This window comes from Cavia porcellus, unplaced genomic scaffold (genome assembly GCF_034190915.1).
Source record: "Cavia porcellus strain 051 isolate PalLab524CR breed Dunkin Hartley unplaced genomic scaffold, mCavPor4.1 scaffold_15, whole genome shotgun sequence".
Classification (NCBI taxonomy): Eukaryota; Metazoa; Chordata; class Mammalia; order Rodentia; family Caviidae; genus Cavia; species Cavia porcellus.
The window spans coordinates 44,138,774-44,166,647 of NW_026947498.1; the positions used below are offsets into that span (position 1 = coordinate 44,138,774).

The 27,874-nt window shown below is 33.5% G+C and overlaps 1 long non-coding RNA gene across 1 annotated transcript; it reads right to left on the bottom strand.

The window, feature by feature from the left end:
- Window positions 1–13,282: 13,282 nt before the first annotated feature.
- Window positions 13,283–14,505, bottom strand: LOC106026105 (uncharacterized). Its single transcript, XR_001199758.2, has 2 exons — window positions 14,464–14,505; window positions 13,283–13,715 (listed from the first exon to the last, which is right to left on the bottom strand). It is a non-coding gene; the product is annotated as an uncharacterized LOC106026105 (long non-coding RNA).
- Between the last annotated feature and the right edge of the window lie 13,369 nt (window positions 14,506–27,874).

Consider the following 27,874-nt stretch of genomic DNA (forward strand, 5'->3'; position numbering starts at 1 on the left):
AAGAAAGGAAAATATTTTCAAATATTTGTGGATGGAGAAAAACAGGAGCTAGATAGCAAAGCATTCGTATTCCTGAGCTTAGTTCTGAGAACTCTGTCATTGCCCTACTCACTGCTCTTTAAAACACAGCCTCCTCACTTGTAGAGAATTAACTGCGGGCCCCCTAATGCCAAGGCATTTCCCTATCACAGTAATTTACTGCCAACTCGTTATATCTCCATAAGTCATCTTTCTGGACACAAAGCCCTCAGCATAATCTCCGCTTGGACAAAAAGACTGATCTGTGTGATGTACATTTTGTTAGTTGCTGACGCAAAACATCATTGTATCATTTATTGTATTTTTGATATGTAGGCCACATTTTCCATGTCTTTTACTTGCTAAGAAGTTTTTTGCAGTAATATAACTTTTACAACAGTTCACAGTCAACATAAGAGTGAATTATGTTTAAATTCTCTCTTCTTAAATTAATGGCAGTTTGGTGAAAGATGGATGATTTGTGTTGCCCTTTTATTCTTGGGTACTGTTGGACCCTTTCTTGGTGACTTTTTCCACTTTTCCATTCTTCTGTTGCTAATTTCCTTATTTTTCAGAGCCTTTTCCCCTCCACATTTCCTGCCTGTCTCCTTGAACTGGAACCTTACTGACGAAGTATTTTCTTTATCCCATTTTCCTGAGAAGTTTGACGGCACTCTCTGTCCAATCCTCCTAATTCTTCCCATTTTCTTTTTCTGCTGTCCACACTACAATCCAACTTGCAAAAAACAATCAGACTGTCTTTCACCATGTGTTGCTCTTTTGCACAGTTCATATAGAGCCAACTCAGCAAGCATTTGTTAGACAGCATTTCTCGATACATCCTTTATGTGGTTTAATTTTAATCTCTCCCTCCTAATTGGATATCTTGACTGTAAAGTTCCATTTTACAGACAGTCTAATCTTTCATACTGCATTATACAAAGACTTTTCAAGGGAAATAAAAGCAATAGAGAAAATGTTTGATATTTATGTCATAAGTTTTACTTTTATTTCAGAAGTTCTTAAGTTTTAGTGTGTAAGAGATTAAGAAAAGCATATCTGCTTGTTAATAAGTACATAGTCTACTTTTCACTTGCAGACATTTTTATGGAGCACGAGGAGTAGACCAGGAACACGTACTTCAGTGGCAACTTCATTGTCTTTTGCTGCAGACAGCCTGTTTACCAATTTCCCAGTAGCCATATTTTATTTTTTGGAGATTTTATACATTTTCAATATTTGTAAATAAATGCTTACTTTCTTTGATGTTTGTCTTAGATTGAGTCTTCAGAAAGGCATTTTCCTTTCAGTGTCAGGGAAGAAAAATGCAGTCAGTGAATTGATTAATTTGCTATAATGTTTACCTCATAATCTGATTTCTTTGGAACATTTTAAATTATGTTTCTTATAAAAATATAGCTGTGATACCTACTGTTTGAAAAGTGCATCTTGTATCTCTTCTGTGGCATCGTCATCTCTTTGCCTGTGCTCTAATGTCTTCCCTTTTTTTCCTCGAATGCTCCGTGTTCCTCTGAGGGCCAGGCAGAAAGCTGTCATTTGGTGCTGAAAGAAAGCTAACAAAAAATGTCCTAATCTAACTTTATAATGTTAAAAGTTTGGGGGAACAAAACCCCTTATGTTAACTTACTTTGTCCATCAGTGCCAAATGCAGACATCCTTATAATTTTCTGAAAGTCTTTCCCTAAAACTGTCACACTTAGAGGTACATGTAAACACTCACTACAGTGTGGACCTGTGGCCTCAAATTTTACTGATAATCATACATGAAGTGGGCTGCATGAAATCTGTCCTATTTCTCAACTCATGCTTTGCATCCCTCCTTGCTTCTTTTCTCCACCATCTTTCAGTCACCTCGAGGCTATTTTAATACTGCTGAGCTGAATATTTTATTTTATATGGCATATTCCTGATATCACATAAGTTTAAGACCAAATAGCACTTTCACAAAATAGACTTTAGCGATAAAATAGCCAAAGAATATTTCCTCCGCCAGAGCCCCCAAACCAGTCTCTGTTACATCATGATATTATTTTCTCTAAGTAATTCTAGTACTCTGGAAGTTTTTGACTCACTTACTTACTTATTAATTTTAGTGTTTATGTCTTTCATGGCCTACACAACAATGGTAGTCATTTTACATTTCCCTCTGTTCTCTCTTCAGTATTTGAACACACACACACACACACACACACACACACACACACACACACACACACACAAAGTCTTGTACTGATACTTGGTTGCAATGACTTACAAGATTAACTTTGTTTTGCTCCTTCTAACTGAATTCAGAATCATGTAGATAACTTGAAATTAGCCAGTGAAGAGCATTTTTACCACCACAACTAGAAAACACTAAAAACGAGGATTCTTTTGAGAATCAAAAAATAATATTACCAGTAACTGCATCGATGGAAAACGCAGAATTTTTCCCTCCCTTGCTTCCCTCCCCCCAAACTTTCCAATTCTGAATATCAGACAGAAAGTGAAAGGACAAAACGATTTCTTTCCTATAACTAAAATCTGAAATGATATAACAATAAATGAAAAGAGCCTTCATTCTAGCTGGACGGAGCATAAAAGTTTTATGTCCTGTTTTGTTGTAATCTCTTTAAAATAAAATAAAAAAGAAAGAGTTTAAAAGAGTAAAAAGCAAGAAAATAAGACTGAAGGAAAGCCCTTATGAAATAATGCATCCCAACAACCACTTGGTTTTCCAGTTTTGAAAACAAAAGCAAATGTGATTAATAATTCACTATAATTTTCATCCCAAATGTATATAAAATCTAATATTACATGATTATTATTAAAATAGAGGGAATTATAAGCTGTTTTATCATGTAGACAAGAAAAGCTTTCACAGTAGGTAATTATTGTCAATAACTAGTACTTGCAATTATAACTACAGTTTCATTCGTTCTGGCTATTATTCCACTTTGCAATTATATAACACAAAATCATTTTTGAAATATTACTCTACCTTTTCCTAACCACAGTAAGTATTTCAGTATGTTTATTTATGTGCCAACATTATCAATCCATTATGATGTATGGAAAAAAGAGACTTTTTATAATTCTTTAATTTCTAAAATATGCATACCAAAATTAAGGACTGTAACTTCTGATAGTAAGATAGATTTTTAATCATAAAACAAAAGCTTGAGCTGAGTATGCCAGAATTTCAGTGCTAATGGAAAGAATATTTAAGAGTGTAAATATAAAAGTTGCCACCAAGAGTGATTCAATGTAATATATTGTTTATGTAAGAGAAAATCTCAAGGAGGAAAATACTATTGAACAATTACTTTCTTTTTGTGTTTATTACACCAAACTATGTAAAGTACTTTTCAGAAATTTTCTTACAAAGTCAATATCATAGCAGTACTTGTAAGTTTTTTTCTGTTCTTTCAGTTTCTAGATTACACTGACACCATGTAGAAAACATGAGATTCAATGTTAGATGCCCAAAGTCTATATTCCATAGGATCTCATATTCTATTCCGTAGGATAGCATAACATTAAGTCACAAAAATTGTCAGTGATGACAGATAAAAGACCATAGGTTCCTCCAAAGGTATAATCATTATCATTATCATCATCACCAATTTCCACTAGGAGATGTTGCTCTAAATTTTAAAGCAAGATACACATGTGTATATTTCTGTTACTGTCTCATCTAGGTATACATAGATACAAATGTATACATATGCATATTTGTTCCCCAATTTTTATTTTTTCTCAACTTTTTACAGTGCAAAATTATATTCAGAGCCAAACACAGCTTGATCATTATTATTTTGGAATGATGGTTCTATTGTATTTAGTTCCTTATCTTAACATGATATATTCATTATTCCCTTTGGAATATGATGTATCAATTCTATTGCTTTTCTGTAGACTCTTACAATTTAGTAATGTGGAATTTAGATTTATTTGGATTTTCTGACATCAAGTTTGAGAAGCAAGCATTCTTAAGTTTGGTACTCAGTACAACAGCAATGACTGTACTTCTTTTAAGGCATAGATCCATTTATCAACTTGATGATGGGAACTACTAGAAAAACATCTAAGATTATGCAAAAGCAAAAGAGCATAGTTAAGAATTGCTTGTTATAAATCATCTTAAAAGAGTAGATATAGATGATAAAATAAAAGATATACATAAAGAAAAACAATACTCTTATTTGCCATTTGTGCCAAATTGGTTGGAAGGTTAATTCTAAAATATAAATCGAAGATTCTCTGAGGGATGGAAAAGTGGGAAATATACTCAGATGTGTATTTTGAGACTTTTTAGTGCACCATTAATCATTCTGAAGAACAGTTTATTTGATAATTTAACTATTAATTTATTTTGCTTGAGTAAAAACAGAAACAAATATGGAATGCAAATCACATTTGTCATGCTCAGTTAGGTAAAAATACATATGAATGTTGCAATGTGTGCATAATAGTTTACATTTATGCAAGGAGTAAAAGAATTAAATACTATCTATAGCACTTTTTCTGAGATAAGATGTGATACAAAATTTGCCTAAAAGATATAAATTATTTGATTTTAAGGAAAAAATCTACATGACATTAGAAAAATGTATCTTTTGTTGGTTGGAAAATAAAAAGAATACTCTCATAATAATTAATAACATTGTCCTTTCATCATGAAATGTTCCTCATTTGTTAAGTAAATGATTTTGAGAAGAATCTCAAATAATGGGCACAGTAAGTTAAGGTGCAATCACAAACAGAAACACTGAAGTGACACCCAGGATTTAGAGACAGATCTTTTTTACATCAACTAGCACTGATTGGGATCATTTCCAAAGTATCAGTCCCTGATCCTTGGCAATTTGAGGCTTATATGTGATAAGCAAGCAGAAAGCACCAAAGCAGAGTAATTAGTGTTTATTCATTGGGGTTTTTTGTTTGTTTGTTTGTTTGTACTGGGGATCGAACTCAGGACCTTGATGTAGGAAGTGACTTCTCTTGAATTTTCTGAGACTGTTTGTTTATAATTTGTATTACTTCTTCCTTAAATTTTCAAGGAAAATTTAAGGTAAGGAGTTTAGTTTGTGGGAACACTTTAAAATGGAATTTCAAAGTCTTTGATATAGGTAGTGATATTATTGTTCCCTTGAGTGAATTTAGTTTTGTTCTTCAAGTTGTCCATACTACTCAGTAACCAAATTAAATGACATAAGCCCATCCATAGCAATCTCTTACCTGATTTTTTTTTCTTTTTGCTTAATTTTTACCTCAAATTGGTATCTCACTATTTTGTGCAGGATGGATTCCAACACTGGGCTCAAGTGGATCTCCCGTCCAACCTCTAAAGAATCTAAGACTCATTATATGCCTGTGAACTTGACTGTACAATTCTCATTTATATCTATGTTTATGCAACCTATAACACTGTCTTTGTATTACTCATATTTATGTTTTATGCTTTGAAGAAAAGTAATCTGCATAGAGATCTAACAACTACACCCCACAATGCAAGGAAATACCTGTTGATTTTTTCCTTTTAATGTACTATTTTCTAATATTTCTTTACTGTGTACGTATATTTAGATCTTTCTGTTTCAAGTTTCTTTTGCAGTAGGTTTACATCTATGATAGGAGATTTCCTAAAAGAACATTGCTTGCTATTCAGTTTTCTATGAATATTTTCTCAAATGCATTACAACAATTCTTTAGGTCATTTTATTTTCATTTCACTCAGCTATAACTAATTTTTAATTGCATTTTTAACTTTTCTCATGGCTTTGATCATGGTTACTGTTAATTTTGTTAATTGCTTTCCGTGTATGTGGGTATTTTAATTTCTTTCCTTTTTTCTCTATGCCATGCTGGGGATTGAATCCATGGTTAAAGGCACTATGTGGAGCATGCTACAGTGAACTAAATCTCCAGCCTGTGTTCTCAGATTTATATTCATTTCTGCTATCGTTTGATTTTAATCAGAGGACAATCTATATGTTTCACATATTTTTATAATTTATGGGCATTGGGTCATAACCCAAAATATGATCTACCCTTGCAAACTTTGAGTAAACTTAAAAATGTATTCTTCTAATTTTGATCAAACTTATGTAATTGTAATTAGTCAAATTAATTGATAATATTATTTAAATCTTTTACCTCCTAGATAAATTATTGTATATTTATTGTGTTATAAATTTGAAAGAGTTGCATGGCTGGCACCATGTTTTCCACTTATATTACTATCATATGTTGTTGTTGGTTTTGAACCTTTGTTAGCAGATGCAAAGTTATCTTGTGTTTACATGTACCATCTATAAATTAAAACTTTTTAATTATGAAATAAACTTATTTATCTGTAGTAGCATTATTTTTTCCAAATCTGTATTGCTGTATGTTCATATGCCAGTATTATTAGGTATTGATTAGTATTAGTTTTGTTTGTTTCTCCATTGTTATTCAGATATGTTTATGGTTTTAACTTAATTTTAATTACATATATACAGGGAATAAAGAGAGACAGGAAATACAGTTGAATCCTACTTTTTCTATGTTACTCTAAAAATTCTTGCTTATAACTTTCATGTTGTTTTCATTTATCTATTAATATTGTTCTTTTTAATATTTTGGGTTTTTTGTATTTGTCCTTTTATTTTTCCTCTATTTCTTTTTTAATATTCTTTATTATATTTTTTAGCTTTATTGTTGTATTGACTAGATTTACTTAAAAATTTGTTTTTTTTTTACTTTTTGGTAGTTCTGGTGATTGAACCCATGCATGTAAAGCAATAGCTCTACCACCAAGTAATCTCGTCAACCAATTAATATCTTTATTTTAAAAATAATTTTGGGTTTATAATTACAAAGCTAGTAAAATAATAATTATAAAGCTAATAAAAATAGACATTTGCCATATACTCAATTTGTTCTCTACTTTTATCTCAGAGACTTTACTTACTCTTGGTCTACTTAAAAGTATGCTGATTAATCCAAATATTTTTAATTTTTCCAGTTATCTTTCTTTTTTTTTTTTTTTTTTTGATCTTTAGTTTCAGATCATTGTGTTCCAAGAAGACAATTCATAAGATTTCTGTTCTTTTAAATTAGTTTAGGTGTACTTTATGGTCCAGAAGTGTATCCCCCTCCCTTTAGGAAATATTCCATGGGAACTTGAGACAAATGTGTCGTCTGCTGCTGTTGGATAAGCCAGTCTACAAGTGTCAATTAGATCCAGTAGATTACTAGTGAGATTTGCTGTCACTGTACCCTTATTGATTTTCTGCCTGCTGAGTCTACCAATTATGGCATGAGAACTGTTGACACCTCCACTTGTAACTTCAGATTTGTTTATTTCTCCCGGCAGTCTTACTGCTTTTTGTCTTCATACTTGGGCATGTTTCTGTGTGATGCACATGACCTCATGATTGCTCTGTCTTCTTGAAAGACTGATCCTTTTTATTGTTATCTTTTAACTCTTTTATGTCTAAAAATTATTCCCCTTCTGAAATTTACTTTAGGTGAAATTAGTACAGCCAGTGTAGACTGTTTTAGTGTTTGAGTGAAACAATTTTCACTCTCTCTTTATTTTTAATCTACATGAGTCTGGATATCTAAGTTGTCTTTTAGGTGGTATGTTTCTCCAATTAAAAATCTCTGTTTTTGACTTGTATATTTAGAACATTATATTGAAAGTGATTACAAATATAGGTCCTAAATGATTAAAATCTATCATATCTAGATGACTGTGGTGGTGTTTGACTGTAATCTCAACACACTGGAAGGCTAAGGCAAGGAGATCACAACCTAGGGCACAGCCTGAGCAACTGAATGACTTAGTGTGACACTGTTCAAACAAACCAATACACAGGCAGACAAAAGCTACCCTGTCTGTTTTGTTATTGAGGATTTTTATTTTCTTTTTATTTTCTGTACTTTTAGAATCCCTTATTTTAGTGGAACTTTTAATATGACAAATATATGGATACAAGCATTACACATTTTTATTAACATTTTGTGTTAATGTTTGCCCTAGTGTGGACAATGCACATTAAGTCTATGACCTGAATCTTAAGTCCTCTTCTAATTTGTACTATAGTGCTATATTGCCAGTGAAGATATACTAGTTTTTCATTCTTTACAATATATTGATTTCACTTACTCATATTATAATATCACAAAATACATTTTTCTCTTATTTTGAATAATTACATATTAGATCAATTAAAAATTAAAAATTAATTCATATTTTACATTCATTCAACAGCAGTTTTCTTTAATCTGACCTGCATTCTTAATCATGAAAAAATTTAATGTATTTAGAAGTCAGATCTGCTACTGTCAAAAGACAACTTTGATGGATCCTGGGTGTTGTTTGGAGGTACCTTTTTATTTAAGCACTACTAATTTTGATGTATATTTTAGCTTGCTTAAATGTAGAAAATTTTGATGTATTTTCTTTATTTCTTAGTGGAAATGTTATATGCTTCAGTTTCTTTTTAGATGTGCATGTGTGTATGTATGTGTCTACATGAAGTTAAAATTGACCTGATTACATGTTTTGCTGGTTTTTAGTATTTATTTTTTGCAACTCTGAATTAATTAGACTTATGGTTTGTTTTCTTACATTAATTTTGAAAATAATTTTTTATTATTACTTCAAGTATTTCTTCTCTGTTCTATTTTTAGTCTCTGATATTTAATTATACTTGTTATTCCTTTACGAATCATTTTATATTTCTTGGATTTTCCAAGTCATTTCATTTTTCTCCATTTCACAGTGAGGAGCAAATCTTTCATTTAAATTCATTTCATTGACTAATTTTTCAGCTTTTTATTTCAGAAAAAGCTTTTATTTTACCTATTTTTTACAAAACACTGCTTTTGAATGCAATGGAACATTCACTGTCTTTATTTCTCAGTACATAAAGATACTTCTCTGTTTTCTTATTTGCACTGCTTTTCAAGAGCAATGTAGTGCTATTGTTTCTTTTTAGCTTCTTTATGTCTTGTACCTTTATTTTTGATGCTTTGGAGGGTGTTTGTGCTTGTGTGTGCACATGCACACATGTTTGTGTGTGTCAGATGGAATTTGCACTTACCTATGTCTCTACCCGAGCTTTGTGCATTCATTTTTATTTTGAGATAAAAATCTCACTGAGTTACCTATGAAATGCCTGTCTTAACCTGCTCAACTGCTTGCTTTACAGCCATTAACTCACGGAGTGAGTTCATTTTTATTAGTTGTTTTTGCAATCCTATTGCCATGTACATTAATTTTATATCTTAATTTTCTGAATTTTCAATTTTTTCATTTTTAGTGTATTGGTACATACTGCTTATACATATAAATGAAATCCATTGATGCATAAATATTTTTATGTATAAAATAATTTGATGTGTAAAATATGTAACGATGAAACTCAGGGCATTAAGGATTGTCATTTCCTAAAATATTTATATTTTCTGTGTTTTGGGAAACTTTGGGCTCTTCATATTCAGTTTTTTAAAAGTAAAGCATAAATTATCTCCTAAAGTTATCCCGTGTGTTATCCTACACCAGAACTAATTGTTCAGATTTAATTGTATTTTGGCATGCATTATCTAATCTACCCGTAGTTCTCATCCCTTAACCTTTTTGTCCCTTATGACTATCACTTTATTTTCTACTCCACTGAACTTTTATCTTATACAAATGAATAAGAACATGAGACATTGTCTTTCTCTGACTGACATTTCACTTAGGATAATTAATTTTCTCTAATTGTCATGTTGCTGTGAATGACTGCATTGCATTCTTTCTGTGGTTGAAAAATTCTGCTTTCAATAATACTACAACTTCTTTATCTCTTTGTTTCATAGGCAACCTATTTGACTGTATTTTTTAACTCATCAATAACGCTATAATAAGCATTAAAGTTTAGGTTTCTAAAGATTTCATTTCCATTGGATGTGTACCCATGAATGTGGATCATATGGTAGCACCATTCTTAAATTTTTTTTAGGTAACATTCCACTATTTTCCTGAGTACCTATACTAATTAAAATCATCAAAATTTTTTATAAAAATTCAAATTTATCAATATTTTTATCAGCATTTTCATCTTTCACTTAATACAACATTGTAATTTTTCTTTATTTTTCACTCATGTTTCATAATATCAGGCTTAATCAGAAAATTATTTTAAATGGAATATTTTATTATATATGTAAAATAGATTTATATAAGCAATGAATAGGAAGCTTAAAAGTATATATATTCTCTTTATATAATTTAAGAATTACAGAATTATGCTCAATTTCTTTCACAATATATTGGCTAAAATATTAAAAATAATGTATGAAAAATTTATTACATAGCTTCTGATATGAAAAACAGCAAAAGAGAAGCAACTTAAAAAAGAATTTGATTCCTAGAAATGAAACTAATAGTTTATAGTAAACATATTTTCTGTTAATAAATAAACATAATATTGTAACATACCACTTAATCAAGTCAATTTTTCAAATTAAATATACATTTAATCACATGAAAAGTACCCTGTAAAGCAAATAATAAACTATATGTATTTATACCTCTACATCTGATAGTTTTAAAATCAGCAGTTTTCTTAATTTTGATATCAATTTTTCAGTTAATTTCAGGCATGCTAACTATTTTTTCAATTATAAGCAGACCTTTTGTATTTGTAATAGAATTTATTTTACATAAAATGTACTGAATTTACCTTCCAAAAAATGTTCTTAACAGTTAACTTCTAATTAGCATGTTCATATTTAGCAAACAGGCACCCCTAAAATCTATCAGATATAAATACATGCAGTATAAATAAAAAAATTTGTCAATAGTACTGTATTTGTATCAACTTTTCCTATCCTTTCCTCATCTTCTCATGCTGAAAAACTCAAGATGAATCTGCTACAAAGATAAATCACTTGATCTTCCATTGCAAATATGAACAGAGCACATTCAATTAAAATGCTTACAATTTTCTGACTACATCATGCTATTTTTAGTCTTATACTCAAAAAAATTCTTTCACTACCGTATCAAAACAGTGATATATGAATATTATTATAATATATTAATAGTATTTTTGAAATCTATATCAAAAAGATTTTTATTCAAATCTGCCATAAATACAATTGAAATAGATTGGCCATCTCAAATAAACTACAGAATTGTTTCCATAGAAATAATTTAGTATCTGTTGATCCATGATTCAAGTGTTTGATAAATTCTATTTGATGAAAGAAAACTTTCAGTTACTCAACTGATAGAGCAAAATACATCGAAATGGAAGGCTTGTGCATCTACAGTTTTCCAAATATGTAAATTTTTCATAATATTACTGCCACTAAAATGAATGCACAGGGAAGCATGTTCATCTGAGTCTGAAAATATATTCAGTATTAGTGAGGATGTTTGATGTGGTATACTGTTTAGTTAAGTCACATCAGGTCCTTAATATAAGAAAATCCTAGTCTATAATGACAATTTCATTACTTACTATTGAATATAAACTTTGACTGTCACTTTTGTTTTGTTGGATTTATTCAGTTATTCACTTGACAGTTATATGAGTGTTACAGATACTTTATTTGATGTTTCTGCTATTCTATTCCATATTAAACCTTCTTGTATGGACTTCACATTCAGATAAGATAAAAAGATAAGCAATAAATGTGAATAACAAGCAAATATCACTATGCATTAAAGCAAAATAAATGGTATGAAAAACATCATGGTAAAATTTTCAGTAGTTAAAGGGAAAATAGGTAATATGGAGAACTAGACCGGACACTTTAATATGTGTGGTTGAAACAGCAAGCCTTAATTTCGCATAGTAGGGCTAAGAAAGTTTTTATGTGGGAGTGGGAGATCTGTAGATTCATCTCTAGCACCTCCATCCATGGTGTATGACTAGTGAGAATATCTGAGCACTACTGGAAAGCTCACACATAAAGTACAAGCTTCACACATTCCAGTGAAAGACAAGAGATGGCAGACTGGTGAGAAGAAATAAGACAGAGAATAGGCCGAGTAAAGGGAGAGAAAGTGAAAGAAGGAAGCTTGGATGTATTTTCCCCAAATGTGTTTTGTTTGTTTGTTTGGTTTTTGGTTTTTATTTATAAGAATTATACAATTAGGCATACATATAATAATTTGGAAATATTTAAACTTATAGTCCTATGTTATTTTAAATCATATTGTGCTAATGCATGTTTGAAAACATTTGCAACGGTTTTCCTATGCCAATAAGACAATTTAAGGAATTAGATATATAGTACAAAAGATTTCTGTAATAATGTTCTTAAATTGATTAACATATGCATGTTTTTATCCACTCATTCAACAAGAATTACCCAATGAAATCTAATACTGGCCATCAAATTTACAACTCTGCAAAATAGCTGTCATTATTTATATATTCCTCCAGATTTTGGGGTTTTAATATGTTCTTAAAGCTATTTACATAATCACTAGTTAAACTGTTTGAATACTACAAAGATAAAGGACAATTTCAAAGATATATTCCATTTTGTTATTTTATATTTCACATACTTTCAATTAAAAGATTAAAACTAAATGGATATTCCAATTAAGTACATTTTTTACTGTTATAAAGAAATATATTTAGAACAGAAGTGGTATTATAAAAGCAATGTATTGGTATCAATAAAAAACTGGATAATAAAGAATTTGCTTGTGTTGCATGAAAAATATAAGATGTGATTCAATGAAAATTATGAGTTACACTAGCACTTAAATGTATCTTATTATATGGTATATAAATGGCTAAGAAAACCAGAAATAAGTTAATTAAGTTTGCCACTAGAAAATCATCCACATTTCTGTGAAAATAATACTATTTTTCAAAATCATTTATATTTCACTTAGTGAAAGTTTCCCATGACATATGTTCTCATTGTGTTTGTTATCAAATGAAGTTATCTTACCAAACTAAAGTTAATGTGCTATCAATTTGTTTTCAGCGTGTTGCAAAGATCATTAAAACCAGGATTATAAACCACTAAAAGGAGTGCTAAATGTTCTGATGTTTTGTATAAAAGTTGTTCTTGCATTACCCCCACCACACAGCTGATAGATAAGAACTTAAAAAGTGTACCATTTATCACTAATATACATATTACAAACTTTAAGCTTCAAAAGTAATGATGATAAATCCACAAATCCATAAGATATTAAAATAAATGCACCTGTGAGTATTTGACTATTCTGAAAACAAAGAAAGTAGTTTATGGATTGTTGTGTTATAGTTTAGTTTAATATAGGATTAAAGAAGCAAGCAGGCCTTCTGGGATGGCAGGAGGATGGTGACACATCTTCTCTGATATTTGGAATCCAGATGCTAGAAGAGCGCAAGGGGAAGAAGAGAGAAGTGGCTTCCCAGGACTGAGCAAGTATCTGAGGTGAGAATTAGGGCCCGCAGAGAGAGAAAGGAGAGGGACCAAGTGCAGACATGGGAAGTGAGGAGTGGCACTTTCTCTCTGAGCTGTAGTGTGGGAGGGGTGGCTCAAACCTGTAGAGGTACATTGACTACTGGTGACTACAGAGGGCTCCAAAGAGAAACACACCAGCAGAATGGAACAATGGACGCTGCAAACTGCTGTGCCTGGTGAATAACTCAGTTTCACTTCAGAGATGATGACCATAATAAAGGTCATGATTAGTGAATCTAGAAAAGAGAAAGAAAAAAATAGAGGAGCTTAGGAAAATGAAGCAAGCCATAAAATCCCAACATAAGAAAGAAATGTAATCCATGAAACACATTCAATCAGATATCCAGGATTGAAATATGTGTAGCAGAATGAACCATTATCAGGACAGAGTATCAGATCTGGAAGACAGGATTATATCGTGGTCATGAAAATAAAGGGTTCTTAAAAATAGCAAAGGGCTGTGAATATATCAATACAACATTTGCTAGATGATGCAAAGAAAAATAACTTAAGATTGACTGAGTCAGTGATAAAACAGGAGACAGCACAAATGATATAAAAATCTATCCAAAGAAGTAATGGCAGAAACTTGTCAAGCATGTAAAAAGAATTTTACATCCAGATAACTGAGACATATAGAACTCCAGTTCCATCGGGTAGATAAAAAAATGTACCCAAAGGTGTATAACAGTAAGGAGTCCAGGAATTCATCACAAGAATGGAATATTAAAAGTTTATAGACAAAGAAACAATTCACTTACAAAGGAAAGCCCACCAAAATTACAGCATCTTCTCAATTTAAACCCAAATGCCAGTGTACTCAGCTTAAAAAATGAATATTAAATACATGAAAAATCAAATAAGCACTAATGCAATTGTAATGGGGGAACTCAATGCTCTACAGTCAGATATAAACTAGACCAAAAAGATCAACAAAATCTCAAAAATGCACCAAAATTTTGAAAAAGTGAATTTAAGTGATACCTGCAGAGTGTTGTATCCCACAACATCAGAATACATATTTTTCAGATGCATTCAGGACTTTCTCTAAAAGAGAACATATTTTGGTTCATAAAACAAGCTTGAGTAAATTTAAATGAACTGAAATTATCCCATGCATATTGTCTGATACCCATAGTGCAATGAAATTGGCAATCACTGGCAAAAGAAACCATTAAAACTATTTAAAAACATGGAAATTAAATAACATTTCAGAGACATGGAACTCTTTAATGAAATTCAAAGTGAATCTACTCTCCCAAATTGATTCTTGGAAATATGCATCACCATGAAACCAAACAGTGAAGGATCTAACGAAGAAACAGAGATACGGGCAAATCTTCCAAATGAATGTAGATGTAAAAATCCTCATAAGATATTGTCAAACAGAATACAGCAAATCCTCAAGATTATACACAGTGAGCAAGGATCATCCAGGGGATGCAGGATGGTTGAAAATAAGTAAATTAATGAACTTAATACACAACATTAACAGAGCTAAGAACAAAAATGACATGATCATCTCAGCACATGCATAAAAAGCATTTGATAAATCAAATATGCAACCATGGGAAAAATTACAAAAAATTGGAATAGATAATCTTTATCTGATACAAGATCTATGAGAAACCAACAGCCAAACCAACAGCATACTGAATGGTCAAGAACTGAAAGAATTCCTGTGAAATGAGGAACAAGACAAGGGTGTCCACTGCCAGGAATCCTGTTTAATATAGTTCTGGAAGCATTAACTGGAACAACTAGACAAGAGAAAAAATTAAAAGGAATAAGGATAGGAAAAGAAGAAGTTAAATTGTGAGTATTGTGATTGACATGATACTCTACATAGAAGACCCCATAAACAGTACCAAAATATTTCCAAATTTAATAAAAAATTCACTACTGTGGTTGTAAAGAAAGTCAACATGCAAAAATAAAAAACACCGCTATATATGAATAGGATACTTACTGAGAGAAAAATTATGGAAATAACACCTTTCACAATTGCATCCAAAAAATTTAAATATTTAAGTTTCAATGTAAGGAAAGAAGTAAAAGACTTTTACATTGAAACATACAGTACTCAGAAAAAAAAGAGATTGAAGATGATATGAAAAAAATGGAAACATTTTCCTTGTTCTTGGGAAGAAAGAACACATACAATGAAAATGGCCATCGTGTAAAAATGATTTACAGATTTAATGCAGTCTTGGTCAAAATATCAATATTGGGGGCTGGGGTTTTGCTCAGCGACATATGCGTCTGCCTTGAAAGCAGGCAGTCGTGAGTTCGATCCCTGTTACTGATAAAAAGGAAAAAGACAAAAAAAAATCAATATCATACATTACAGATTTGGAGGAAACAATGCTAAAATTCATTTTGAAGCAGAAGTGATAAAACCAATTCTTGGAAACAAAGGCAAGGTAGGATGGCATCACAATCCTTGACTTCAATTATACTATCAAGCTACAGTGACAAGACAGTATGGTAATGGGGAAATAGCAGACCCATAAATCAATGGAACACACTAGTGTATACAGAAACAATTCCAAACACAGTCAGTCACCTTATCTTAAGTCTTTAAATTAGAATACTTTTTGCATATAAAATGTGCGTGATTTGCTTAGTTTATGATAATCATTGTTCACACCAGATAATGCATTTTTCCTTATGCAAAATGAACAATGTAATATAACTCAGGCATACTATATAAGTAAAATAAACAGTGTTTCTGAAATTCTAATGAAGAAACAGCAAAGAATCCAGTAAAATGCTTTGTTATTTAATGCCAATCACACTAAAAATGTTGAAAATTAGAAAACATCATCACCAGATATAATGTAATGAAGTAGATACCATGTACATGGGGGCCCACTGTAAAGTGGTGAATAGTAAAGAATTCTGAATTGAAATAAATGAAATTTAAATAAATTTATAGCTCAATTCCTCAACTGTATTAGTTGCATTTCAAATGCTCATGAAGTACAAGAGGCTAATGTTCGTGGCTACCATAATAGATCATGAAGAAAAATGGGAATTGCCATTCTCACAAAAATTCTTATTTTATAGTGTCCATTATAGGCACATAATTTGTTTCTACTTAAAACACTTGCCTTAGAACATTTTTCTATGTTTTGTTCACTTTTAAAATTTGCTTCTTTTGGTTGAAATTTTCTTATTATTTTAGGCTGAAAATATAAAGAAGATAGAGATTTGAGGTTTATACTAAACACTTGATCAGCTGGCAGAGGCCTCAGCAGCATCTTTCCCCACCTGGAGGATTTTGGAGGCCAGGAAGAGTGCAGGGAAGCTGGTTGGGCCTGCAAGATCCCCTGTAACACAGGAGGGCCCCGGCTGTAGTGCACTCCATGGACAGGCAAGTCCAGTGGCCTGGAAATGTATGAGCCTGCAGCAACAGTATTAGCTAAGGTTTGTATCACACCGATATGCCTAGGCTGGTTAGCTCAGGAAGAATCCAGGACCAACCCAACTGACCGTGCAGGAGGAATTTAGGTGACTGGCCTGTCTCCTACAGTGTGGGGCTCAGCAAGTAGGTGAATATTAGCCAAAGTATGACACTGACTGAAACACACACGAAGGATTGACAGAACTAGTGGGACTGAAATGATTGAAATACAATCCAAGAAGTTAAAATGACAATATAAAACACAAAATGCAGTCTCAGACCTCCAGCCCATCTGGAACAAGTACAGGAGATGCTGACATAGAAGACATTGAAGACACATAATTTAAATTTTTGTAAAAACACCAAGTAAAGTAAAGAAAACAAATCCATGAGGCTACAGAGAAAATCAGATCAGAAATAATCTCTAAGCTAATGTAACAAATGACAATCTTAATGAAGGAATTTTTTACCCCAGCTAGAGAAGACATAGATGAATAAAGGAACACAGATGCACATAGGAAAATGATAGACATTTTGAAAGAATAATACAAGAAAGAAATAAAATGCATGAAGCAGATGCAAAGAGATATCCAGGAAATTAAAATTCTATTGAAATCTGGCAAAATAGCTTGAACAATAATGAAGATAGACTTTCAGATCCTGAAGACACAATTGCAGCTACTGATAAAAAATGAAAAAAATCTCTTAAAAATATCAGAGAACCATGAAATAACAGTTCAACACCTCCAACACGATACAAAGAAAAATAAGGTAAAACTGATTAGATATCAGTTAAAAAGCAGAAGTCAACACAAGTGATATAGAAAGAAACTATTTGAATAAATAAGAGCAGAAAATTGCCAAAGCATGGTGACAGAATCTGAAATACAGATAACTGAGGCATATAGAATCCCAAAAAGCTATAACCAAAATAAATATACAGCCAAATATATAATAATCAAGATTCCAGAAATTCAGCTCCCCAAAAATCCCAGAATGGTAAAAATTGTTAGACCAAAGATACTGGTCACCTATAAAGGAAAGTTTATTTTTGAATCACACTGACTTCTGAACACAAACCTTCAAGTCAAGGAGCGCTCAGTAAACTTTTTGAGTCCTTAAAAATCAAATTAAAACAGCTTCCTGCCTAGATTGATATAACCTACAAAAGTGTCTTTCAAAAATAAGAGACAGGATATTTCCATGACAAAGAACAAATGAAGAAATCCATGTCCGCCAAAACAATCCTAGAAAGGTTACTGGAAGACATTCTAGATAGAGATAAAAATGATCACAAAAATAGAAAGAAGCCACTGGACAAGACAAACAAAAAGGAGGGAGAAGCAAGTAAAAAATAACATGACAAAGCTAGGCCAATACCCTATCAGTTATAATCATCAATGTAAATGGCCTCAATTCACTAATCCAAAAAACAAAACAAAACAAAACAAAAAACAGATTGGCAGAATGGGTCACGAAACAAGATCCAAAGATATGTATACAAGAAACACATTTAACTCAAAAAGAAATCCATGGACAAAAAGTCAAAATATCAAAAGCAGTACTCCATGCAACAGGAACCCAGAAAAGAGATGGTAGATACTCTCTTCACAGATAAACTGAACTTAAAACCAAAAATGACCGACTGAGATAGAGAAAGTGACTGCATACTTGCTAGGGGAAAAGTTCAAGAGGAAGGGGTAACAGTCATAAATATGTATGCATCCAACATGGAAGTGCCCGAGTATACAAGAAAATATCAATAGACAGGAAACATCAAATGTGCAGTAACACAAGGATAACAGGGGCATAATAACCCATTATCACAAAGGGATAGATCAAAAGACAGAATGTCAGCAAAGAAATAACAGAAATGAATCAAGCCTGTTAACAAATGGATTTAATAGATGTTTACAGAGGGTTCCACCCAACAACATCAGAATACACATTCTCTTCAGCTGCACGTGGGATGTTCTCCAAAATAGAACACGTACTACCCAAGGAAGATGCCTAAGCAAGTGCAAAGGAACTAACATTATCCCATGTATATTATCTGAACATAATGCAATGAAATTGGAAACTAATGGCAAAGAAGCTACAAAAACTACATAGACACACGAAAATTAAATAACCCCCTCTTGAACAACCAATGTGTCACAGATAAAATTAAAGAACAAATTGAACAATATCTACAGTTAAATGAAAATGCAGATATAACGTACTTAAACCTGTGGGATGCGATGAAAGCAGTCCTAAGCAGGAAATATGGCAGTGAATTCTCATTTCAGGAAAACAGAACAGCACAAATGAGCAATCTGCAAGTCAAGACCAAAGCTCATAGAAGGGAAGAAATTGTAAAGATCAGAGTAAAAAAGAACTTAGAACTTAAAAAAAAGAACTAAGAACTTAATGTAATTGAGACTAAGAAAATAGTACAAAGAATTAATTGAGTTGGTTCTTTGAAACAATCAACAAAATTGGTAAAACCCTAGCCAACGTTATCAAGAAAAGATAAGAGAAAACTCAAATGTATGCAATGAGAAATTAAAAGGATGAAATCACTACAGATCATGTGAAAATTCAGAAGATCTTCATTAATCACTTTAAAGGTCTTTACTCATGCTGGAAAACACAGAAGAAATGGATAGATTCCTAGAAACTCACCAGTTAGCAAAGTTGAATCAAGAAGATAAAAAAATTTAAATAACCCACTACCAACTACTGAAATCAAATATGTAATTAAAAACTTACTAACAAATAAAAGTCCTTGTGGATTTATGGCTGAATTCTAGAAGAAATTTAGAGATTTAATGTTAATACTCTTCAAACTCTTTAATGAAACCGAAAGGGTAACAATGCTCCCTAACCCCATTACTGGAGGCAAGCCTTGTTCTGATGCTGAAACCAGAGAAAGACTCAACGAAACAGGAGACCCACAGGCCAATCTCCCTAATGAACATAGAGGCAAAAATTCTCAATAAAATAGCAGACAGAATACAGCAAATCATTCAGGAGATGATACATCATGACCAAGTAGGATTCATCCCAGGAATGGGTCAATATATGCAAACCAATAAACATAATGCACCACATCAAAAGAGCCAAAGACAAAAATCGTATGGTCATAGCAATAGATGTAGAAAATGCTTTTGATAAAGTCCAATAGTCATTCATGATAAAGACTCCACAGAAAACCAGTATAGACGGTCTCTACCTCGATCTGATAAAAAGCATCTATGACAAACGAATAGCCAATATCATACAAAATAGACAAAAACTAGAAGCTTTCACTCTAAAGTCAGGAACAAGAGAAGGTCATCCAATATCACCACTCCTTCAATACAGTTCTGGTAACAGTAGCCAGAGCAGTAGACAAGAGAGAGAAATAAAACAAATAAAGATAGGAAAGAATAAGTTAAATTATCATTATTTGTAAATGGCATGATACTCTACATAGCAGACCGCAAAATCTCCACCAAGTGAGTAGATTAAATAAGTAAATTCAGTAGCACAGCTGTTTACAAAGTTAGGACCAAAAATTAACAGCATTTCTGTACACAAAAAGCAAATTGACTGAGAGAAGTATTGCAGAAATAGCACCTTTCACAATAGCATCCCAAAAAATGAAATACCTTGGAATAAATCTAACAAAGCACAAAAACATTCTGAATACTGCAAATTACAAATTACAGTATGCCTTGCTCATGGATAAAAAGACCTAATATTGTGAAAATATGGTCATACTCCCAAAACTGTTACACAATGTAATGCAATCTTGATCAAAATACCTCACAGATATAGAGAAATGATTTCTAAAAATCATTTGGAAACAGAAAAGATCTAGGATAGCGAAGCCAATCCTGAGAAACAAAGGCAAAGCAGGAGGCATCACAATCCCAGATTTGAAATTCTACTACAAAGGTACTGTAATAAAATCAGTATGGTACTGGCAAGGAAAAAGACATAAGGAACAATATATTAGAGTAGAAGATGAATACAGGACTGTAAAGACATTCAGCCGCTTCATTTTTGGCAAAGGAGTCAAACATGTTCTCTGGGTAAAAGCGTTTGTAATAAATGGTGCTGGAAAAACTGGCTTTCTACATGCCAGACACTAAAACTAGACACATGTGTATCACCATGAAATAAATTAAACTCAAAATATATCAAAGGTCTAAATATTAAACAGAAACACTAAATGTAATGGAAGACAATGTACATAGAAATCTTGAAGACAGGTAAGCAGAGATTTGATGAACAAAATGTAAACTGCACACGAAATACTTCAAAGAATCAACAACTGGGATCTCTATTAAAAAGTTTTACACATCAAAAGAAATCAATGGAGTGAAAAGAAAACCCACAGAATGGAAAAAAAAAATTATCTAAGTGTCCCTCAGACAAAGAACTTCTGTCTAGAACATGTAAAGAATTGAAAAAAAAAAAAAACCATGATATCTAAATTCAAAGATGTAATTCAAAGGCATTTTAAAAGAATACACACATCTCAGATAAGAAGTACAAATGGTAAATACATACATGAAAAAATATTCAACATCACTGGTTATTTGAGAATTACAAATTTTAAAAGCACTGATATTTCATCTCACTCCAAAAAGAATAGTTTTCATCAAGAAATCAATCAATCAATAACAAATGTTATTTTCACATCAGTATGTATGTCAGCAAAATTATAAGCAGTTTATTCTTGCGGTGAACATTAAGCGGGAAATGGCCTGCATAAAAATAAGGCAAAGGCAAGGAACAATCCACAGAAGGTCTTAGGGTTTGAGTTCAATTTCAGTAAAGCATCTGTCTCTGTCGATGCTGTGCAGACTTCTTAACCCCGCCCCTTTAGCGCCTTCCTCTGCAAGCCCAGAAAGCTTCTTAAGAAAAAAAAAAAAAGAGTGCGTGTGGGGGAGGGGAGCCACATCTGTCAAAATTAGAAAGTGGTAACGAACAGGAAACAAAGTGAATCATAGAGTCCGTGGGGAATGTTTTGCTATTTTAAGCTCGCCCTTTCATCAATTGCTTCCTGTTTATACTTCTTCCCCGCTGGTGAGCTGGTGTTGTCAGCCAGTTTCTTTGAAAGGAAACAAAGTGAACACTTGGAAAGCATAGCTATGGCCCGAATATTCATCCTGGGGTATGAGTTACTATTTTGCCCACAAATGAAAAATAAAAGAAGTTAAGCTCTTAGACTGGATCAAGAACTCCTAACAAAAACAAATTCCAAGCACCCAAGATAGCATAATTCAACCATTCTCAATTTCTTTATTTAAAAATGATATATTATTTTTATACAAACTGCACACATGCTCACGTACACTTTAAATCATCTCTATAATGCCTAATACAATGTAAATTCTGTGTAGTATTTTGTTATTATTTAGAACTGTCATTAAAATGAAAAGGTCTGCATGTGTTTTACGTGTAAAAATGTAAAAAATATTACATTAAAAAGTTGTACATGTGTGTTCCTTGTAAAAGTTATTTGGTTTTACTTCTGAAATTTATTTTTCTTTTGTATATTGAACCATAGCGTAACTGACCACGGTGAGAGAAGTAGGGAGAATTGTGCTGCTAGTTACCTAAGAAGCCTTGCTTTCGCTCAGCAGTGCTCTTTCTGTTTCTGAACATTCCAGAATCTCCACTAGAAAAATATTTTTCCAAGCTTTTAAATTCCCCCTTCATGTCATTCATGAGCTGCAGAATCAACTGTCTCAGGAGTGAGGACACCAGTGAGCGCCTAGCACTAGAGCAGGGCAATCCTCAGTGTTAAGCACAATATGACCACTAGATGGCAGCATAGGCCACACATTCCCATGCAGGACATGGCATAAATGTGCTTTTTTCCAAGGGGGGGGGGGAGCCGAAGGCTGACTAATTTATACTTGCCAACACAGACAAAATAAAATAAAAAGTTAGGAAACAAAAACTTTTTCCTGTTACTGGGAAAAACGCAATTTTTTTTAATGTGGCTGATGTTTGATTAACGTTTATTGATTCCTCTGACTGAATGTCATAGCTTTAATCGTTAATATCTTAACTAGATCTGAAAACAACAGTTTATTTCTGAAAATATTAAGTGATAAAAGCACAGTGGAAAAATATACTTTTTTTTTTCAATTTTTTTTTCCCCTTTTATCGGTACCAGGGATCGAACTCAGGACTGCCTACTTGCAAGGCAGGCGCTTATGCTGCTGAGCTGAATCCCCAGGCCATAAAATATACTTTTTAATCAAAACAAATTGCCAGTCATAAACAATATTTTGAAACCCTAGTAGATGAAGCATTAGAAGACTTGGGTTTAACATTGGATGTGATAGTTGCTGTGTGATTTTTGTAAAGGTTCATAAATTCCCCAAAGTTTTAACTTCTAATCCATCAATCACCTAGACTTAGAGTCACATATTGGGGTCAGGGGGAGGCAATAAAACGTATTGGCTAAGAATATGTTCTATTTTCTGGGATCAAATCCTAACTTATGCCTTCTGGATGAGTGAATGCTGGCATCCACCTATTAATTTCCTATGATTATGTTACTTTGTACGACAATTAAGGATGACTGCATTCATATACATGTCTCGGAATTATAGAACAAGTTGCTGAGATCATGGAGGGTGGAAACAGTGGTGACCAGGGAGTGGTCTGTCTGTGCCTGCAGGGAGCTTCAGCCCCTGAGGAGGTAACCTAGGACCCAGAGACCTTGAAATCCCCAGAGCTGGGTGTTCCCCCAGCCAACTCACTGCCCATGAATTCTGCACCATGAGAGTGGCTGCCAGATAACTCCGAGTCTGTACTTCATTTTTCTCCCCTTGACATGGGGCAGCAGAGGCACCAAACAACTGACAGGCCTGGCTGTGGATAAGGCCAGTGCCCAGAAAAAAGACAAGTGTGGAGGATTTGCACCTTCATCCAGAAACAACAGAGCCAACCAGCAGGGCTAGCTCCAAGGCCTGTTGTCAGCCACTCCCAGAGCGAACCTCTGAAAATGACACACTAGCTACAAAGGTCTACGTATGAACAAGAAAGGCTTTCCACTAGTCAGTCCATAAACCTCAACACACACACACACACACACACACACACACACACACACACACACAACCTCTCCCCCCCAAAACCAACCAAACAAACAAAAAAATAAACCTGAGAAGACATGCTTGAGCAGTATTGACTTACCAGCTGCCCTTATGATTGCTCAGGAAATCAGATGAGAGACCCACCCTGCACCCTTAGTGTGACACTGAAGAAGACTATAAGAACTGCTTATGTCACTTTTCAAGTGACTATGAGCAGCCTACAATGAAGCAACATCTCCTGCTTGAAAAAAGGAGGCAGAACAAAATGCAGGCTGCTGGATTTTAGAATTTCGAGTCTATTCCTATCATCTTATTTGTACATTTGGAATGGTAACGTTTATATTCTGAAGTTGTACATTGGAAACGTTTAACTTTCTTCTCAGTTATGTAAGAGCTCATAGCTAAAAGTTTGCCGTAAGTCCACAGGGGAAACTTTGGACTTGGAATTTTCAGCAATGAAAGACTTTGGCAACTCTTAGAAATGGATGGTGTGACTTTTTCATTAAGGAATTTTCATGAGCCAAGGGAGAAATGTCATGCCCTGTGGCTAGATGTCCCTCCAAGGCCTCATGCAGTCACTGGTGGAGCTTAACAGAGATGACTCATTCCAGGGTGAGTGATGCTGGGATTAAATTGTGTGATGCTGGGATTTTAAGTGTGCAACGCTGAAATTAAAGGTGCCCCACTCTGCGTGTGAGTGCTGCTCACCCAAATGGCCCGCAGTGTGGAGGGACATCAGAGGAGGAGGCCACCATTGCTTCTGTGCTACTTTCCCCCTCTGCAGGCTTCTACCTGCCACAAACTATTTCTCCTCTAGAATGTCCCTTTGCCGTGTCACCCAGCTGAGGAACCAGCCAACTATGAATTGAAATCTCTACAAATTGAGCTAAACAAACTTTTCCTCCTTTAACTTTGAATGTTGCATATTTTGTTTCAGCAATGAGAAAAAGTAAATATACTATATATATCGTATATTTATAAAAGTAAGAGAAAAGATTTTGAGTTTTCATCATAAAAATATTATTTGATGAGATAAATATGCTTAATCTGATTTAATATTTTATTTAAATATATAAGATTTAAATATTATTTAATATATACAAATATTAAAATTCACATGGTATACTATTAATATACAAAAGTTTTGTTTGTTATTTTTATGTTTAAAAATAATAATAGTACATTACCACAAAAGTAAAATGACACATGGAAATTTCAAATATTATTTTGGGCTTTGTGCATGTATGTATTTTACCATATCATAACATTCCACTCAAGGATAAAATCATACACAAAGAGAAATAAATCTACAACAGTACTGAAATGGTGTAACTTTCAGAAAGGTATAAAGTAATTGAGATTTCACTGAAAAACAAAAGAGAGGGAGCTGTAGTCTACACAAGGGTAAAGGAAGGCTCAGAGAGTCCTGTCATCAGAGAGTATCCTAAAGGCCTGGCCCCTAATCAGTGGACCTAAAGTACACTCCACAGGTCACGCATACTTATCACATCTGTAGCTTAACATCTACATTCTCACTCAAGGAAATAGATCATTATGATGAAAGAGAAATCAAGGAGTTCTTTCTTCAGCTAGAGTTTGAAAGAGAGCAAATGAACTGAAATCTAAATATTGTTAAGAAACCATCTCTTCGAAGACAACAGTGTAAAGACATAACAAACAATGGACAGTTGTGATAGCAAGTATCTTGTACAGCAAATAAGTAAGGGTGGCTGGATTTTGGTGTCTTTACTCCCTGTTCTGGGACTGTCGCTGAGATACGTGACCCTCTGCTTGTGAGGGAAACAAGTGGAGCTGTTGTGCGGTAGCCACCTGAGCCCCAGGAACCTCCCATGGTTTATTCAGGTTTCAAAAAGAGCGATGTTCTCTTGTGTTCTCTGTGTATTCATGTTGTCACCTTCATTAAAGTCTACAGATATTTCAGAAATAATTATCTAGAGCTTCATGTGTGTCAGCCACTGTGCTCTTCAGTGTGAAAGGTAAAATAACATTTGGATTAATTTGTAATTTAAAAATAAAAAAATCAGTACTACTTGTGGCTAAATGTGGTCAAGGAGCCAAAAACTGCTTCAAATGAGATAGTCTTCTATTCTTATTGAAAAATTTTGAAGTGCTCTATGGAAACTGTAACAGCTGGAAAGACGTTTAAAAAGAGTATCATTTCAATTATAAATAAAAAGGGTAGCTGGAGGGGAGCAAGGGAATTCTCCGTAAAGATGTCTGTCTGAGCAAAGGCAAGTACTTGAAAGAATGGCCTTTCAGTAATTCATTTATTTATAAATATGTTGTATTAGAAGAATGGGACGAGGGAAAAAATCAGTTAAACCAAAGGCTTTGTAGAAAGGACATTAAATAAGGTAAGTCAACTGAGTAGATTAAAGAAGATGATGATATATAGATGACAATTGGATGATAGATATGATAGATGATAGAGATATACATATGTATGTATATATCATATTTTCAGACAATCTGGTGGTAAAGACAGCTATGAAATATATTGAGGACGTAAATGATTTAATTGGAATTCATTAAGTGCAGAACCGTCTGACAATAATTCTTGGTAACAAAGTACCATCAGGATGAGGTAGATAAATGACTAAAGATTGTGAAACACACACATGAGTATGCTTTTGATTGAGGAGTTCATTAGGAATTCAGCAGCAAAGGGATGTGTATGGAATTTCAGTGTTGGTTTTCATATCAAAGGTGACATGAAAATGAGCTCTCAGTACATTTAAAGACTATGAAGTACAATGAAAGCCAGCCTGCAAAGAATTTTGAGTCATAAAACATTAAAATGTTTATTCATTTTTGGGCCGTTTAAAGGCCCTCATTAGACACTCTTTTGGTTGATACAAATGTGTCAACTTGAGCAGTTTAGAAGTTTAACTGAGAGACACAGCAGGGAGCCAGGCTCCTTACTTTGTAAATATCCTCATCCTGTGCAACAGGAGGGCAAGGGGATTTTGTGAGTGCAGCAGGGCCCTGAGGCGGGGTGGGGGTAGGGAAGTGAGGGTTGGGGTGGTTGGATACAATACAAGGGAGAAAAAGAGGCTTGCTCTCTCCCCTTTTGGCTCTGGCTGCTGCCTTGAAGAGGTACCCCAATGCCATGCCACCCTGCCTTGGAGCCAGCACATGATGGACTGAAACCTGCACAAATAGTGAGCTAAATATTTAAACCCTCCCTTCCTTCATTTTGAGTGTCAGGTGTTTTGTCCCAGTAATGAGAGAAAAGTTACCCAGACAGACACTTTTTCTAGATAAAAACAGTAATACCAAATGCTCCCAAGACGGTATTAATGTATATCATCAAGGAGAGCAAGAACTTGGGAATTTGCCACTGTGGATACTGGAGTTCTATGTAAATAAACTTTGTCAGCAATGGTGTGTATTCCTTTCCAGGTTGTACAGCTCAGCTGGAGCACATAGCCTTTGAGGATCAGACTGGAGTCACATGCCTGCTAAGGCTGGCATATGATTGGGGTAACTCAAGCCCATAATTACCGAGGCCTCACTGCCACTCAGATTTTTTCAGAATCTGAGACCAATGCAGTCATTCTTCAGTGATGTAGGTATAAAATCATATCCATCTCACAGGGTGCATGTGTCCCATCTGGTACCAGGGTAAATCTAGAGCCTCAGTTCACAAGGATTTGCTTGTGTTTATGAACTGTGTCTTTCCAGTCCAGAGTTTTACAGTGATTGACCTTATCCTGGGATTCCATGCAAAATACTATGCTTGTTTCCTTCTCTTTCCCCCAAGCAGACATTATCTGTCTCCATGCTGTGCTGCCTGGATTTGAGGGCGGGGCCACACTGATGATGTAAAGCTCATCCTATTGGCTTCAGTGAGTCTTCCTATTCTTATCATCAGATTCTGTGA